Source organism: Pelophylax lessonae (genome assembly GCF_965119305.1).
Source record: "Pelophylax lessonae genome assembly, chromosome: 12".
NCBI lineage: Eukaryota > Metazoa > Chordata > Amphibia > Anura > Ranidae > Pelophylax > Pelophylax lessonae.
Genome location: NC_138779.1, coordinates 142459348 through 142474401, shown reverse-complemented (window position 1 = coordinate 142474401; position 15054 = coordinate 142459348).

The following is a 15054-nucleotide window of genomic DNA, read 5'->3' as shown; positions in this document are numbered from 1 at the left end:
AGCAGTTTATAGTTACTAAAATAATTGCATTTCCATGTTCTGTGTGTAGCACCCTCCTAGGTAGATGCAAGGCAAACACATAGAGTGGGTCTTTCTGTTTATCAGGAGAGCCTGATCTGTTAGTTCTGCCTGTCATGTTTTTCTAGGTGTGATTTACTGGGTTAGAGGGAGTGTGCCCACTGTGTCCAATGAGGGAGCTTGTTGGACAGTGGAGGAAACCTAGCCAGTGACATATCATGTTTCATGGCAGTCCCATGTGACAGGGCATCTTTTGGCGGGAGCAAAGTCCCAGGAGGAGGTGGACGGCTGTCTCTCCTCCTGCAGAGCGAGGAAGGTGGTCCAGGCAGTCGGCCTAGGGACCAGAAGTGGAGCTGGGTTGCAGAGGATCCAGTGTGCTGACCAGTGGAGCTGTTGGGCAGAGGATTTGGGAAAAACACTATCGTGAGTACCGAGGGATCTGACTAATAGTCTGCCTAAGAGAGGGGGCCACTCCAGAGAAGTCAGGGGATCAAGGAGCCAGCTCACTCAGAGTGTTAAAGTAAAGGGGGTGCCAAGTAGTTAAACCCTGAAGATAAGTTAAGTAGTTAAAGTAAGCCAAGTAGTTAAACCCTGAAGATAGGGATATAGAGGGTGCCAGGAAGGGTCCTGAAGTTGTTCTGCAGTACAGCTTGCCTCGGGATAGAGTTTACCTCAGGAAGCTTAAGCAAAAACCTTTCTCAGCCAAGGGCAAAGTGAAGCAGCGGCCAAGCCGCGACTAGCTCAATTTCAGCATTACTCAGTGTTACTCAGCGTTAACCAGCATTTATTCATCCCTGCCTATTGTGCATAGTTTCATTCAGTTGGAGTATCCAAGTTCCAAATAAAACATAAAAACCAAAGATACTGGACTGATTCTTGTCTGAGGTAAAACACTTGGGAAAATGCCAGAATGTTCTGTTGTTGATAATGGTAACCCAGGGGAACCTATAACCAGCAGCTCCCTTGGGAGTAGTGCTACAGGTGTACTGTGAGAAACCAGATATGGTGAATGCGGGGTCCTGGGTTTAGTAACACTTTAAATGTCTAACCCACAGCTGTATAAATGCACCTTTCCTACACGCCCCTGGTGCTCAATTTAGCAGTTTGAAGTAACACAAATTACCCAGTACTCATGGGTATGGAAGAATTATGAAATGTATTATGAAAGGTTCTGTGCAGGTCCCGATAGACATGAAGCTTATTCAGGGACTTTTTCACTCTCCACTATGCAGAGGTTGTTTATAGCTGGTCTCTTCATAGAAACAAATTAGATTTTTTCATATATGCACATAGATGAACATGTGAGTGTAAGACTTTGAGGGTGGCTGGATTTAGGGGGGTAACTTGAAAGACAATTATACAACAATAAAGGTATCTGTTAAAGTTAACCTGATTTTTTTGTCCTACATTGGCAAAGTGCGGGTTTGTTTTAAAAAATATTCTAAATATACAATAGGATCATTTTAGTTCTGTTAATAAGAGCTCTAAACTTTAACCAAGTCTCTCTAGAGGTTTAGAATACAGATATAGCTTTTACTACTTTTGTTAGTGCATTATTAATAAAGGATAATAACAATCTGTAAAATGACTTGATGAGTTTTTCAGCTCAATAACTCTTGGGAATTTTCGATTAATGGCATTATTCTCATTTAATATTGCAGATAGATTTATTTTACCTGGAGAGCTCAAAAACAGAAGGAAGACCTGCAGAGCTATAATAGGTGTGTACAAAATATAAAAAAGCATAACAATTGATCTTATCATGTTTTTACACTGTGAAAATGTGTATAGTAAATTTATATTTTAGAATATTTCATAATGATGCTCTAAGCAATTTTCTTTTCTAATTTTCTCTACATTTTTAGTAAAAGTAAAATGGCTCAGCAAAATGTATTTAGCAGATAACACTGTCAGTTTAAACATTTTTTGTATTTTTCCCCATGAACTTAACATCAAAAGGATTTGTAATTTTTGGTTGTGTATTTTGCTGATGTGTGCAAAGGTAATTCTACAAAGAAAGAAAAGTAACAGTGTAATTATAATAAATTACATTCTAGTGTCCTGCCACGTCTAGTACAATGGCCATTCTGCATAAAAATAATAAGTATGCTATCTGGCTATTCTGTTTCCTCCCTGCCAGATTTGACAAGAACCTTCTGTCTCTATAAAGAAGCGAGTATGCATGTGTATTATTTGTCCCCCGCCCCTATGTGCCACCCTTTATTGCTCATTTTTATTTCAGGCTTCCCTCCTTCTCCCGCCCTCTTTTTGTTTAAATTACGAAGTCATCCACCAAAACCCCCCTTTTGGTTTACCCTGTTTAGTGTCTTCTATAGCCTTAAAGTGGTTCTAAAGGTGTTTTTTTTTCCTTAATGCATTCTTTGCATTAAGGTAAAAATCATCTGCAAGCAGCTCCACTCCTAGCCTCGCCTAATACTTACCTGAGCCTAATCTTGATCCAGCAATGTGCACGCTGGTCCAATTTGCGCTCATTGAACAGAGATGCAAAGTAGGAGCCATTGGCTCCTGCTGCTGTCAATCACAGACAGTGAGAAGGGAATGGGGGCGGGACCAAGCCAAGCTCTGTATGTCACAGAGCTGTCTGAGGACTGAGCATGCACATGTGCCCCCATAGAAAGTGACTTGCTATGGGGGCACTTGGCAGGGGATTAGAAGAAGAGGTTTGGGGCTGCTCTGTGTAAAACCATTGCACAGATCAGGTAAGTATAACATGTTAAACTGCTTCTCTTCTAATTTTAGTGAATGGCCATGTGTCTTTTTAAATTCCCTTTCACTGAAAAGTTTGTTCCCTTTTCTAGAGTCACCAGTACAGTATTTGTACATTGATATCCTATCCCCTCTCAAGCGTCTCTTCTCCAGAGAGAATAAGCTCAATGCTTGAAGTCTTTCCTCATAGCTGAAGTCCTCCAATCCCCTAATTATCTTTGTTGCCCTTCTCTGGACTCTCTCCAGTTCCAGCACATCCTTCCTGAGAACTGGACTGCATACTCGAAATGCGGCCAGACCAGAGTCTTGTAGAGTGGGATAAATATAGTTTTATCTCTGGAGTGAATCCCCTTTTTTATACATGCCAATATTCTGTTGGCTTTGCTTGCAGCAGCTTGGCATTGCATGCCATTGCTTAGCTTGTTGTCTACTAGGGCACCCAGGTCCTTTTCCATCTTAGATTCCCCCAGAGGTTCTCCATTTAATGTGCGTTCGTCTTTTCGAACCCAAATGCATTACCTTACATTTTTCAACATTAAACCTCATTTGCCATGTAGTTGCCCACCCCATTATTTTGTTCAGGTCTTCTTGTAATTTCTGTGTAGAAGTTATTGCCCTGCTTAGCTTAGTATCATCCGCAAATACTGAGATTGTGCTGGTTATCCCATCCACTAGATCGCTTATGAATAAATTGAACAAGATTGGTCCCAGGACAGATCCTTGGGGGACCCCCCTTTCCACAGCAGACCAATCCAAGTACTCCCCATTTATCACCATCCTCTTGACAGTTTTCAATCCAGGTACTCACCCTATGGTCCATACCTACATAAGTTAGTTTGTACAGTAAGCGTTTGTGGGGAACTGCATCAAATGCCCTTGCAAAGTCCAGATACACTACATCCCCATATGGAAGAAAAATATATTTCCAATATATTTAGGGAATATGTTTTCAAAATATATTGAATATGGCCAGAATTGAAGCATTTCAAATATATTTCCAATATATTTGGGAAAAATAAATTAAGAATGTTTTTTAAAATATGTTTTAAATATATTTTTCTTACATGTGGGTCTACAGGCTTTCCTTTATCTAGAAAGCAGCTCACTTCTTCATAGAAGGTTAATAGATTGGTCTGGCAAGAACAATTCTTCATGAATCCATGCTGATTACTACTGATGATACCGTTTTTATTACTAAAATCTTGTATAAAGTCCCTTATCCCCTCCAACAGGCTAACTGGCCTGTAGTTCCCAGGGATATATCTCAGCCCTTTTTTAAATATTGGTGCCACATTGGCTTCTCCCTTAATCAGCTGGTACCATTCCCGTCAGTAAACTGTCCATAAACATTAGGAAAAATGGTCTGGCTATTACTCAGCTGAGTTCCTTAAGGACCCTCAGGTGTAAGCCATCTGGTCCCGGGGACTTTTTTTATGTTAAGTTTTCGAGTCTAGTTCAGAGTCTTTCTTCTGTTAACCACGAGGGTGCTTCCTGTGACGTGTTATTAACTTTAACATTACAGTCTAGGTTACCGTATCCCCCCCAATTCTTTTGTGAAGACTGAGGAGAAGAATTTATTTAGAACCTCTGCCTTCTCTCTGTTCTTTATAGCCAGATTCCGTTCATCATCCTTTATGGGGTCAATATGTTCTGGCCTCACTTTCTTACTATTTATATAATGTCTTGGTTTTATTTTACTCTCTTCTGCTATGTGCTTTTCGTGTTCTATCTTAGCCACCTTGATTGTGCTCTTACATTTCTTATTGCATTCTTTGTAATGCTGGAATGCTGCCAATGACCCATCAGCTTCATATTTATTGAAGGCCTTTTCTTTTGCTTTTATATGCATTTTTACATTGGAGTTTAGCCACCCAGGGTTTATTTTAGCTCTTTTAAACGTATTCCCTGGCCAAAACCCTTAACCACCTTGGCGGTAATCCCGAGCGTGACTCGGGGTGGATTTTTCAGTCCAGGATCGGTAACCCCGAGTCACGCTCGGGGTGGATGTGCAGAGAGCGCAGCGGTGTTCTCTTACCTTCTCCTGGCGATCCAGCGATGATCTCTCATTGCTGAGATCGCCAGCCGAGAGTCCCGCCGCTCCTCCGTCGGTGTGATGACTTCCTAGTTCCGTTCCCTGCAGCAGCAATGCTGCATGGGAGCGGAACTAGGGAGGGAAATTAAAAAAAAAAAAAAAAAAACGTTGCACAAAACACATTTTATATATATATATATATACAGTGGGTACGGAAAGTATTCAGACCCCCTTAAATTTTTCACTCTTTGTTATATTGCAGCCATTTGCTAAAATCATTTAAGTTCATTCTTCTTCCTCATGAATGTACACATAGCACCCCATACTGACAGAAAAACACAGAATTGTTGACATTGTTGCAGATTTATTAAAAAAGAAAAACTGAAATATCACATGGTCCTAAGTATTCAGACCCTTTGCTGTGACACTCATATATTTAACTCAGGTGCTTTCCATTTCTTCTGATCATCCTTGAGATGGTTCTACACCTTCATTTGAGTCCAGCTGTGTTTGATTATACTGATTGGACTTGATTAGGAAAGCCACACACCTGTCTATATAAGACCTTCCAGATCACAATGCATGTCAGAGCAAATGAGAATCATGAGGTCAAAGGAACTGCCTGAAGAGCTCAGAGACAGAATTGTGGCAAGGCACAGATCTGGCCAAGGTTACAAAAAGATTTCTGCTGCACTTAAGGTTCCTAAGAGCACAGTGGTCTCCATAATCCTCAAATGGAAGACGTTTGGGACGACCAGAACCCTTCCTAGAGCTGGCCGTCCGGCCAAACTGAGCTATCGGGGGAGAAGAGCCTTGGTGAGAGAGGTAAAGAAGAACCCAAAGATCACTGTGGCTGAGCTCCAGAGATGCAGTCACGAGATGGGAGAAAGTTGTAGAAAGTCAACCATCACTGCAGCCCTCCACCAGTCGGGGCTTTATGGCAGAGTGGCCCGACGGAAGCCTCTCCTCAGTGTAAGACACATGAAAGCCAGCATGGAGTTTGCTAAAAAACACCTGAAGGACTCCAAGATGGTGAGAAATAAGATTCTCTGGTCTGATGAGACCAAAATAGAACTTTTTGGCCTTAATTCTAAGCGGTATGTGTGGAGAAAACCAGGCACTGCTCATCACCTGTCCAATACAGTCCCAACAGTGAAGCATGGTGGTGGCAGCATCATGCTGTGGGGGTGTTTTTCAGCTGCAGGGACAGGACGACTGGTTGCAATCGAGGGAAAGATGAATGCGGCCAAGTACAGGGATATCCTGGACAAAAACCTTCTCCAGAGTGCTCTGGACCTCAGACTGGGCCGAAGGTTTACCTTCCAACAAGACAATGACCCTAAGCACACAGCTAAAATAACGAAGGAGTGGCTTCACAACAACTCCGTGACTGTTCTTGAATGGCCCAGCCAGAGCCCTGACTTAAACCCAATTGAGCATCTCTGGAGAGACCTAAAAATGGCTGTCCACCAACGTTTACCATCCAACCTGACAGAACTGGAGAGGATCTGCAAGGGGGAATGGCAGAGGATCCCCAAATCCAGGTGTGAAAGACTTGTTGCATCTTTCCCAAAAAGACTCCTGGCTGTATTAGATCAAAAGGGGGCTTCTACTAAATACTGAGCAAAGGGTCTGAATACTTAGGACCATGTGATATTTCAGTTTTTCTTTTTTAATAAATCTGCAACAATGTCAACAATTCTGTGTTTTTCTGTCAGTATGGGGTGCTATGTGTACATTCATGAGGAAGAAGAATGAACCTAAATGATTTTAGCAAATGGCTGCAATATAACAAAGAGTGAAAAATTTAAGGGGGTCTGAATACTTTCCGTACCCACTGTATATATATATATATATATATATATAAAAAAAAATATATATATATATATATATATATATATATATACCGGTATATATACATATTAATATATATATGCACACACACATATATATATATATATATATATATATATATATATATATATATATATATATATATATATATATATATTATATTATTGATTCAATTATAATTCATGCGTTATATATTATTTATATATATATATATATATATATATATAATGCATGAATTATAATCTAATCAATAATATAATTTTATTATATATTAAATAATAAAATTATATTATTGATTAGATTTTAATTCACGCGTTTGTGTTTCAAATTTATCACATCTGGGGTGTCTACTAGAGTCTTGTTTTGGTCAGGTTTAAGTCAGTAATTACTAAGAATTGTAGGCCTATAATTCATAACGCCAAATTTCCATGAAAACAATTGTACCGCTTTTGGTATGTAATTCCTGACATAATCATACCACCAGGGAGGTTAATAAGTATGTTCTTAAAGCACTCCCATTTTTTCTCAGTGTTCTTTGTTCCCAGGATTCTATCCCTATCCCAGGCAGCAACAGTAAGGGTTGCCTTGGCACAATGTCTAAAAATTGCCCAAAAATTGTATACAAACCAGCAGGTGGCTCAAGCCTGCCTTTTATAGTTACACCAAGCCTCAAGATTTCATTGTGCACTTTTAAAACCTTCTAGCTGCTAGCGTTGTAACAACCAATGATGTCATCGGTTGATAGGGAGGACGTTGGGCACCTACACAGCATCCTTGTTAGCCCCTCCCCTGCCCCTGTCCATCAGCACTGGAGTCACATTAGCTAAGTGAGCTAAAGAAACTGAAGGAGAAGAGAAACATTGGAATACTAGTCAGTACCAGTGTGCAAAGGTGTATTCGCTTTGAAAGAATAAATCACCCCTAACGTTGGGTGTCCTACATGTGTGGATGTTTCTGTGTTATATAAAACTAGTAGTTTCCATCTTTTATATTTTATAACGGGGTGCCTCAAGATTGTGCAGAATTTTAAAAGGCGCCTTGACTGAAAAAAGGTTGAAAAACACTGATCTAGTTTATTAGAATTAGATGATTAGTTTGTTTTCCCGGTCTCAGAGAGATTATGAGAAAAAGATGGCAATTGGCCTGATTTACTAAAATGAAAAACAAAAGTGCAGAGAAAATTTGCTATGAAGATTGCAATGCAGGTTCACATGAGCATGTGGATATATGCATACCCATTGTTCTTCATCCCCTTATTAATCTGCTAAAGTGCACACTCATGTTTAATGCATGCGTTGAAGTCCCTGTTTTCAGTGTGCATAGAATTTCCAAAAGATGCTATTGTTGTGCTTTATATTCTGATAACATAAAATGTACCTTAAGATTTGATTATGAAATGTAAAAAAATAAAATAAATTACCATATGACATTTATACTCTGTAACGTTTAAAATGTGCATGTACCAAAGAAAGGAAAGTAAAAAAAAAAATAAAAAATTATTGCTGTGATGCAAATAATGTAGGGTATGGGTAGGTATTTATCACTGGAACCTCCATTCACAAACACTGGAGTATGAAATATTTGACATACCAATGCCATGGGCAAAGCCTACATGCCTGTACATGTTACATTCATATGTGTTGTTGTACCCTGCATGCAGAATGGACTATGGTATTTTTTTATTTTTTTTTATTTAATAGTTTTATACAGTCACCTTTAGTGATAAACAGTGTGTACTCTATGCAGTCTTGCTCCAGGTATCACATAGCCCCCAATAAGCAACTTTTTTTCTTTATACTGTATTATGCCAACACTTAACTGGCTTATGCCTAGACCAGCATTGTACAATCCTTTGCAAATGTTTTTTTATTGGTGAATTTTCTTTATACATGTTTTAGAAGATGTTAATGTGTGTCAGCATGCATTTGTGGGTGTAAAGTAAATGCTTTCATAGCCCATAATGTCAATCTCTATTATTTTACTCTTTATTTTTTTTCCTTGTGGAGAGGGTCATTTTTCACTTACCTCTACAGCAAAGTAGAAAGCTGTAACTTAGAAGAAATAAGCTGGGTGAAGATGCCTAATGTTAACAGAATAATGGTGATTTATGAGAGAGATATAATGCTAATAAAAAGGAGAGCCCTGAGCGGTTCCCTTATCATTGTTTATGCTCATGATGGTGATAGAAGTGATGCCCCAGACTGTTCCTTGCCCCTGCTAAGACATGAAGCAACTGCTAACATCAAGGACATTTTTTTCATTAAACATTTTGGTGTAAAGCATGTGTGAATGTGATGTGGTGTCATTCATTTTGAATGGCACATAAAATTCAATAACCCAATAGACCTATGACACACATATGTAGTAGCACCCTTCTACATAGCTCTACTAGTAGCTCTGCTTTGGAATGAAAGATTTAGGGTGTGTCACTAGAGGGTTAGACTAATTAGTAGATAAGAGAACAAATCTAAAAACGTGCAACAATCAGCGCAAACAGAAAAAATGGATATAAAATATATATATATATATATATATATATAAAAAAAATATATATATATATATATATATATATATATATATATATATATATAACTATATATAAAAACAACCACTAACCAAATTGCAAGCTGAACACTACAGACACATCACTGATATCCGAAAACAACTCATCAAATAAAAGTGCAGCACAATTTCAAAGTAAATAAATACATATAAACATATAAAATATGTATAAAATATAAAAGTCCAAATGTCCCAGAAGGTTCCAAATAGTGCACGTGGGAGTGAATTACAGGAAGCCCTCCACCAGTGTGATTACACCGCGCTCACCTTAACGCTATCTATCAGTGAGCGCCTGAATGATATCCAAACACTGAGCAGGATTAGAGCAGATGGTCACTTCCTGGTATACAAATCTCCTCATCAGCTATGCACTCCAGCCAGAAGCAATTGGCATGAAAGAAAGCAGGGGCGAGATCTAAGTGCTCACTGCATAACTTTTATTTCAAATAAAACCACATAATATGCACTTACATGATCCCTTTAACAGGTCGGCATAGAAAGCGGATGGCTCGAGCAGTGCAGACGATCCCTGCAATCAGCTTCGGCTTCCGATACACACAGATGAATGAGGATGGCGGCGGGTGACACGCGGCTTCACCTCCCGTACGCGTATCGTTCAATCAGGGACTTTGTCCCCCGCTGACAAAGTCCCTGATTGGACGATACGCGTACGGGAGGTGGAGCGGCCTGCCACCCGCCGCCATCCATGAAGTGCACTAAATATTTAAAAATGTATACTTGGAAACAATGGGAAATGTACACAAATACCAATACAGTATTTACTGGTGTTATTATAGAAGCACCAAATAAACTCTAAGGGACATGTAATGAACTTACATGGTTGTCTATTCATGAGTTGACTTAACAGAATATTAGATGAGGATTTATTGAAAACAGTAAAAAAAGAAAATTCAAAGAACAAAACATGTCCTGCCGTTGGGGAGCCAGGCCTCTGCTTTTTGAGAGAGAGCCATGGTCTAACCTTCTTATGTGTTTCAAGCACTTTTCAGAGTCTTTTAGCTCTTACTGCTGCACCTTTTGGTGAACAAAAAGTAACAGAGTTACATTTGTATTACTGTAATTGAAGCTTGTCTATATAAGAGTATTAAATAAGCAATATTCAAACAGGCTTTAAGATGACATTAAAGCAATTTTAAATTAAAAAAGAGGTAACATTTACCTGCTCTGTGCAATGGTATCGATTTCCACCTCCTCTCCTATTTTCCTCTGGTGTTTTAGGTTTCTCCCCTCCTTTGTGTGCTTCTGGTAGCAAGCCAAGTGGTAAGAAGGCACCTGTGCTTGCACACTCCCATCGTGTCCTGTACAGAGCTGTGTGCGTCCATAGGCACACACTGCAGCTTCCTCCTCACAGGGGTTTGAGTGATAGCAGTAGGAGCCTATGGCTCTACTGCCATTAGTTTCTCCTGTGAAAGCAAAGAGGAGAAGGGAGTGATGCTGGATCTGGAGACAGCACTCGAGAGGTAGCATGACACCAGGTAAGTGTTTAGGAATTGGAGGGGTGGGTGGGAGAGTTAGTGGGGTGTTTTTTACCTTAATGCAGAGAATATAAAAACATGTAGAATTTAATACTACATCAAGTACTATCTACACATAATACCTTTTTATCTGCCCTGTTGTATACTCTAAATATTCTTGTACTGATGTCACAATAACAGGGAACTCAAAAATAGTAATCATGTAGCATTAATAAAGCAATACTGTTTTATTTCAATTTTTTTTTCTCACAGACTACTTCAAAAAGCAAACAAATGTGACACAATTAGCTCTTTACCTCAAAGTTGCAACGGTGAGGTGACACAATACAGTTTACCTGGCAATCTCTACTAGCGTTCACTGCAATTATCATTCTTTTAATGAATCTAATTAAACACAAGCAGAGCAATTTCTCATTGACTTTATGAAAAACAATTTAAATGCAGCTATTTAGTTAGATTATTGCTTTATATGTGTGACATTCCATTTCTGGGGAAAGCTCACATTAAATGCATACGTAACACCAAATTGTTACAATGACGAGCTAGGAAACTATATTTTTAAGCGCGGCTTATCCATCACATTTAGAAAGTCGGATTACCATAAATTCAAGCGGGGAACAATAGGTGTAAGTGATTTAAGGCTCTGTGCTACTTTAGAACAGGATCTGTTGAATATTTATACTATATTGTTTTTGACATTTAAGAACTCAATTATCGAATGAGTAATCAGCCTTTTGTTATGTTACTTTGGAAAGTAAAAATAAATTGCTGAAACTATAGAGATAATACGATGGAAACATTTCTTGGAGATTTTATGATTCCTTGTCATCTGAAAAGAGAAATATGCAAAGTCTCTGCAGAAAGAAAGATTGGAGAATGCTTGCTAAACACTGTCACAATAGTACAATTATCAAACATAAAAAATAGGAATGTAAATCATCCTATAGCTTATACAAGCAAAGTGCTAAATTTTCAGCGAGATCCAATAAACAAAAAGGAAGGTACATAAAAGATGATTTCATGCTAAAGATGTAGAGGTGTAGATAAAGATTTGATCCATTGCTTTCTCTTCCATTACCTCCATATATCTGACCAGACACTTTTATCTGTAAATATTTGTGCTCTCACACCTTTACACCCTGAAATATGAGGGGGGGGGGGGCATCAAAGGATTGCAGGGTCCTTGAGTGGGTCACTCACTATCTAAGTATTGCAGCCTGGTTCCTAGGTAAATAAAGTTGCAGGAAGAAAATCAGAGCCATTGTCAGCTAGCGTGGGTAAACAAACCTGAGCAGTTTGCAGGTTTTACCTAGACCTATTAATTTCCTGGTCAAAGGTGCCTTTATTATTCTAGCTATGATATCACTTGCTTCATCCTGAACCATTATGTAGAATCATCAGAATTTTTTCTTAAAATCTCCATTTTATCCAAAGAAGAGAAAAATATTTTGGTTCCCCTTTAACCAAGAAGATTATGACAAAACCTACATAGAATTACATGATCCTTCTGTGAACATTCTTTTCTGGCAAAAAGACAATCTGTCTAGCAAAAGTGACCATCGCTAAGACAAACTATAGCCCAGATTGTCGTGCTTTCCCAGTTTAGCAACAGTGTTTTTTCCTTAAAGTGGTTGTAAATCACTGAAATGAAAAATGAACAAAGCATATCCTTCTATCTATACATAGTGTGTAATTGCTTTTATCCAAAGCACCAAGTGTGATTTGGGTCTGCTAACTTTGCCCTTTGCTATCAGCATACGTTTCTTCTGACAGTCTATGCTGACTGCACAGAATCCCAGGAAACCCATCTCTCTCCATCACACAGAAGGTGATTGACAACCTCAGCTGTGCATGTTTCCCTGTGAGAATATGTAGGAATGGACACCAGTTCTCATAAATGATATCGGGGAACTGGAGAAAGTGCAGAGATGAGCAACCAAGCTAAAAAGAGGCATGGAGGAGCTCAGCTTTGAGGAAAGATTGGAGGAACTTTTTACGTCTAGAGGAAAAGAGATTTTGTCTCAATGGACAGCCTCAGCTGTGCATGTTTCCCTGTGAGAATGTGTGGGGGGTGTCAATTGAAGGACTGGAATAGTACCACTGGATTGGTGTGGGGCCAATGTGGTGCCTATATTTAAAAAGGGATCAAAGTCTTTGCCAAGTAACTATAGACCTGTTAATTTATTATCTATAGTCAGGAAGATACTGGAGAGTTTATTTAAAAGACCACATAGATGAGTTCTTGCTGGAAAAAATATTTTAAGCAACAGACAGCATGGATTTATGAAAGACAGAAGTTGCCAAACAAACCTGATTTCTTTTTATGAGTAAAACCTTAGACAGAGGGGTGGCTGTGGACGTAGAATACTTGGATTTTGCAAAAGCGTTTGACACAGTTCCCCACACACGGCTAATGTGTAAGGTAAAGTCTTCAGGCTTGGAAAGATCAGTTTGTAAATGGTTAGAAAACTGACTAAAAGATAGAATTCAGAGAGTAGTGGTTAATGATTCTCACTCTGAATGGTCTAAGGTTATCAATGGTGTACCCCAAGGTTCAATGTTGGGACCCTTACTTTTTAAAATCTTTATAAATGATATTGGGTCTGGGATTAAAAGAACCATTTCAGTCTTTGCAGATGACACCAAGCTTTGCAGTGGAATAACTTCCTTATAGGATGTCTCCAACTTACAAGCCAACCTCAATGCATGTACTGTTTCTTTGGGCAACTATGTGGCAAATGAGGTTTCATGTTGATAAATGTAAAGTTTTGCACTTGGGGGCTAAGAATATGCATGCAGCATACATACTAGGGGGAGTAGAACTTGGAGATTCCATAACCGAGATGGATCTGGGTGTTCTGGTAGATCATGAGCTTAAAGCGGAGTTCCGGGCACAAAAACAATATTTTTTTTTTGTGCCCCTCCGCTAGGTAGACCTCACCTGAAAAGGAATTGGATAGTTATTTTTTTTTTTGTTTACTTACCTTGTAATTGAAGATCAAAGATACTTACCTCAGAGTACTTCCTCCCTCGGAGCCGCGGCTCACCCCGTCACTTCCTGTCTCGCTATAATTCCTGGGAGCTGAACGTCAAAGCTCCCAGGAATCAATGCGACGGCACTGGCCCCGCTCGTCATTTCCGGGCGATTGCTGGAAAAAATATTTTAAGCAACTGACAGCATGGATTTATGAAAGACAGAAGTTGCCAAACAAACCTGATTTCTTTTTATGAGTAAAACCTTAGACAGAGGGGTGGCTGTGGACGTAGAATACTTGGATTTTGCAAAAGCGTTTGACACAGTTCCCCACACACGGCTAATGTGTAAGGTAAAGTCTTCAGGCTTGGAAAGATCAGTTTGTAAATGGTTAGAAAACTGACTAAAAGATAGAATTCAGAGAGTAGTGGTTAATGATTCTCACTCTGAATGGTCTAAGGTTATCAATGGTGTACCCCAAGGTTCAATGTTGGGACCCTTACTTTTTAAAATCTTTATAAATGATATTGGGTCTGGGATTAAAAGAACCATTTCAGTCTTTGCAGATGACACCAAGCTTTGCAGTGGAATAACTTCCTTATAGGATGTCTCCAACTTACAAGCCAACCTCAATGCATGTACTGTTTCTTTGGGCAACTATGTGGCAAATGAGGTTTCATGTTGATAAATGTAAAGTTTTGCACTTGGGGGCTAAGAATATGCATGCAGCATACATACTAGGGGGAGTAGAACTTGGAGATTCCATAACCGAGATGGATCTGGGTGTTCTGGTAGATCATGAGCTTAAAGCGGAGTTCCGGGCACAAAAACAATATTTTTTTTTTGTGCCCCTCCGCTAGGTAGACCTCACCTGAAAAGGAATTGGATAGTTATTTTTTTTTTTGTTTACTTACCTTGTAATTGAAGATCAAAGATACTTACCTCAGAGTACTTCCTCCCTCGGAGCCGCGGCTCACCCCGTCACTTCCTGTCTCGCTATAATTCCTGGGAGCTGAACGTCAAAGCTCCCAGGAATCAATGCGACGGCACTGGCCCCGCTCGTCATTTCCGGGCGATTGCTGGAAAAAATATTTTAAGCAACTGACAGCATGGATTTATGAAAGACAGAAGTTGCCAAACAAACCTGATTTCTTTTTATGAGTAAAACCTTAGACAGAGGGGTGGCTGTGGACGTAGAATACTTGGATTTTGCAAAAGCGTTTGACACAGTTCCCCACACACGGCTAATGTGTAAGGTAAAGTCTTCAGGCTTGGAAAGATCAGTTTGTAAATGGTTAGAAAACTGACTAAAAGATAGAATTCAGAGAGTAGTGGTTAATGATTCTCACTCTGAATGGTCTAAGGTTATCAATGGTGTACCCCAAGGTTCA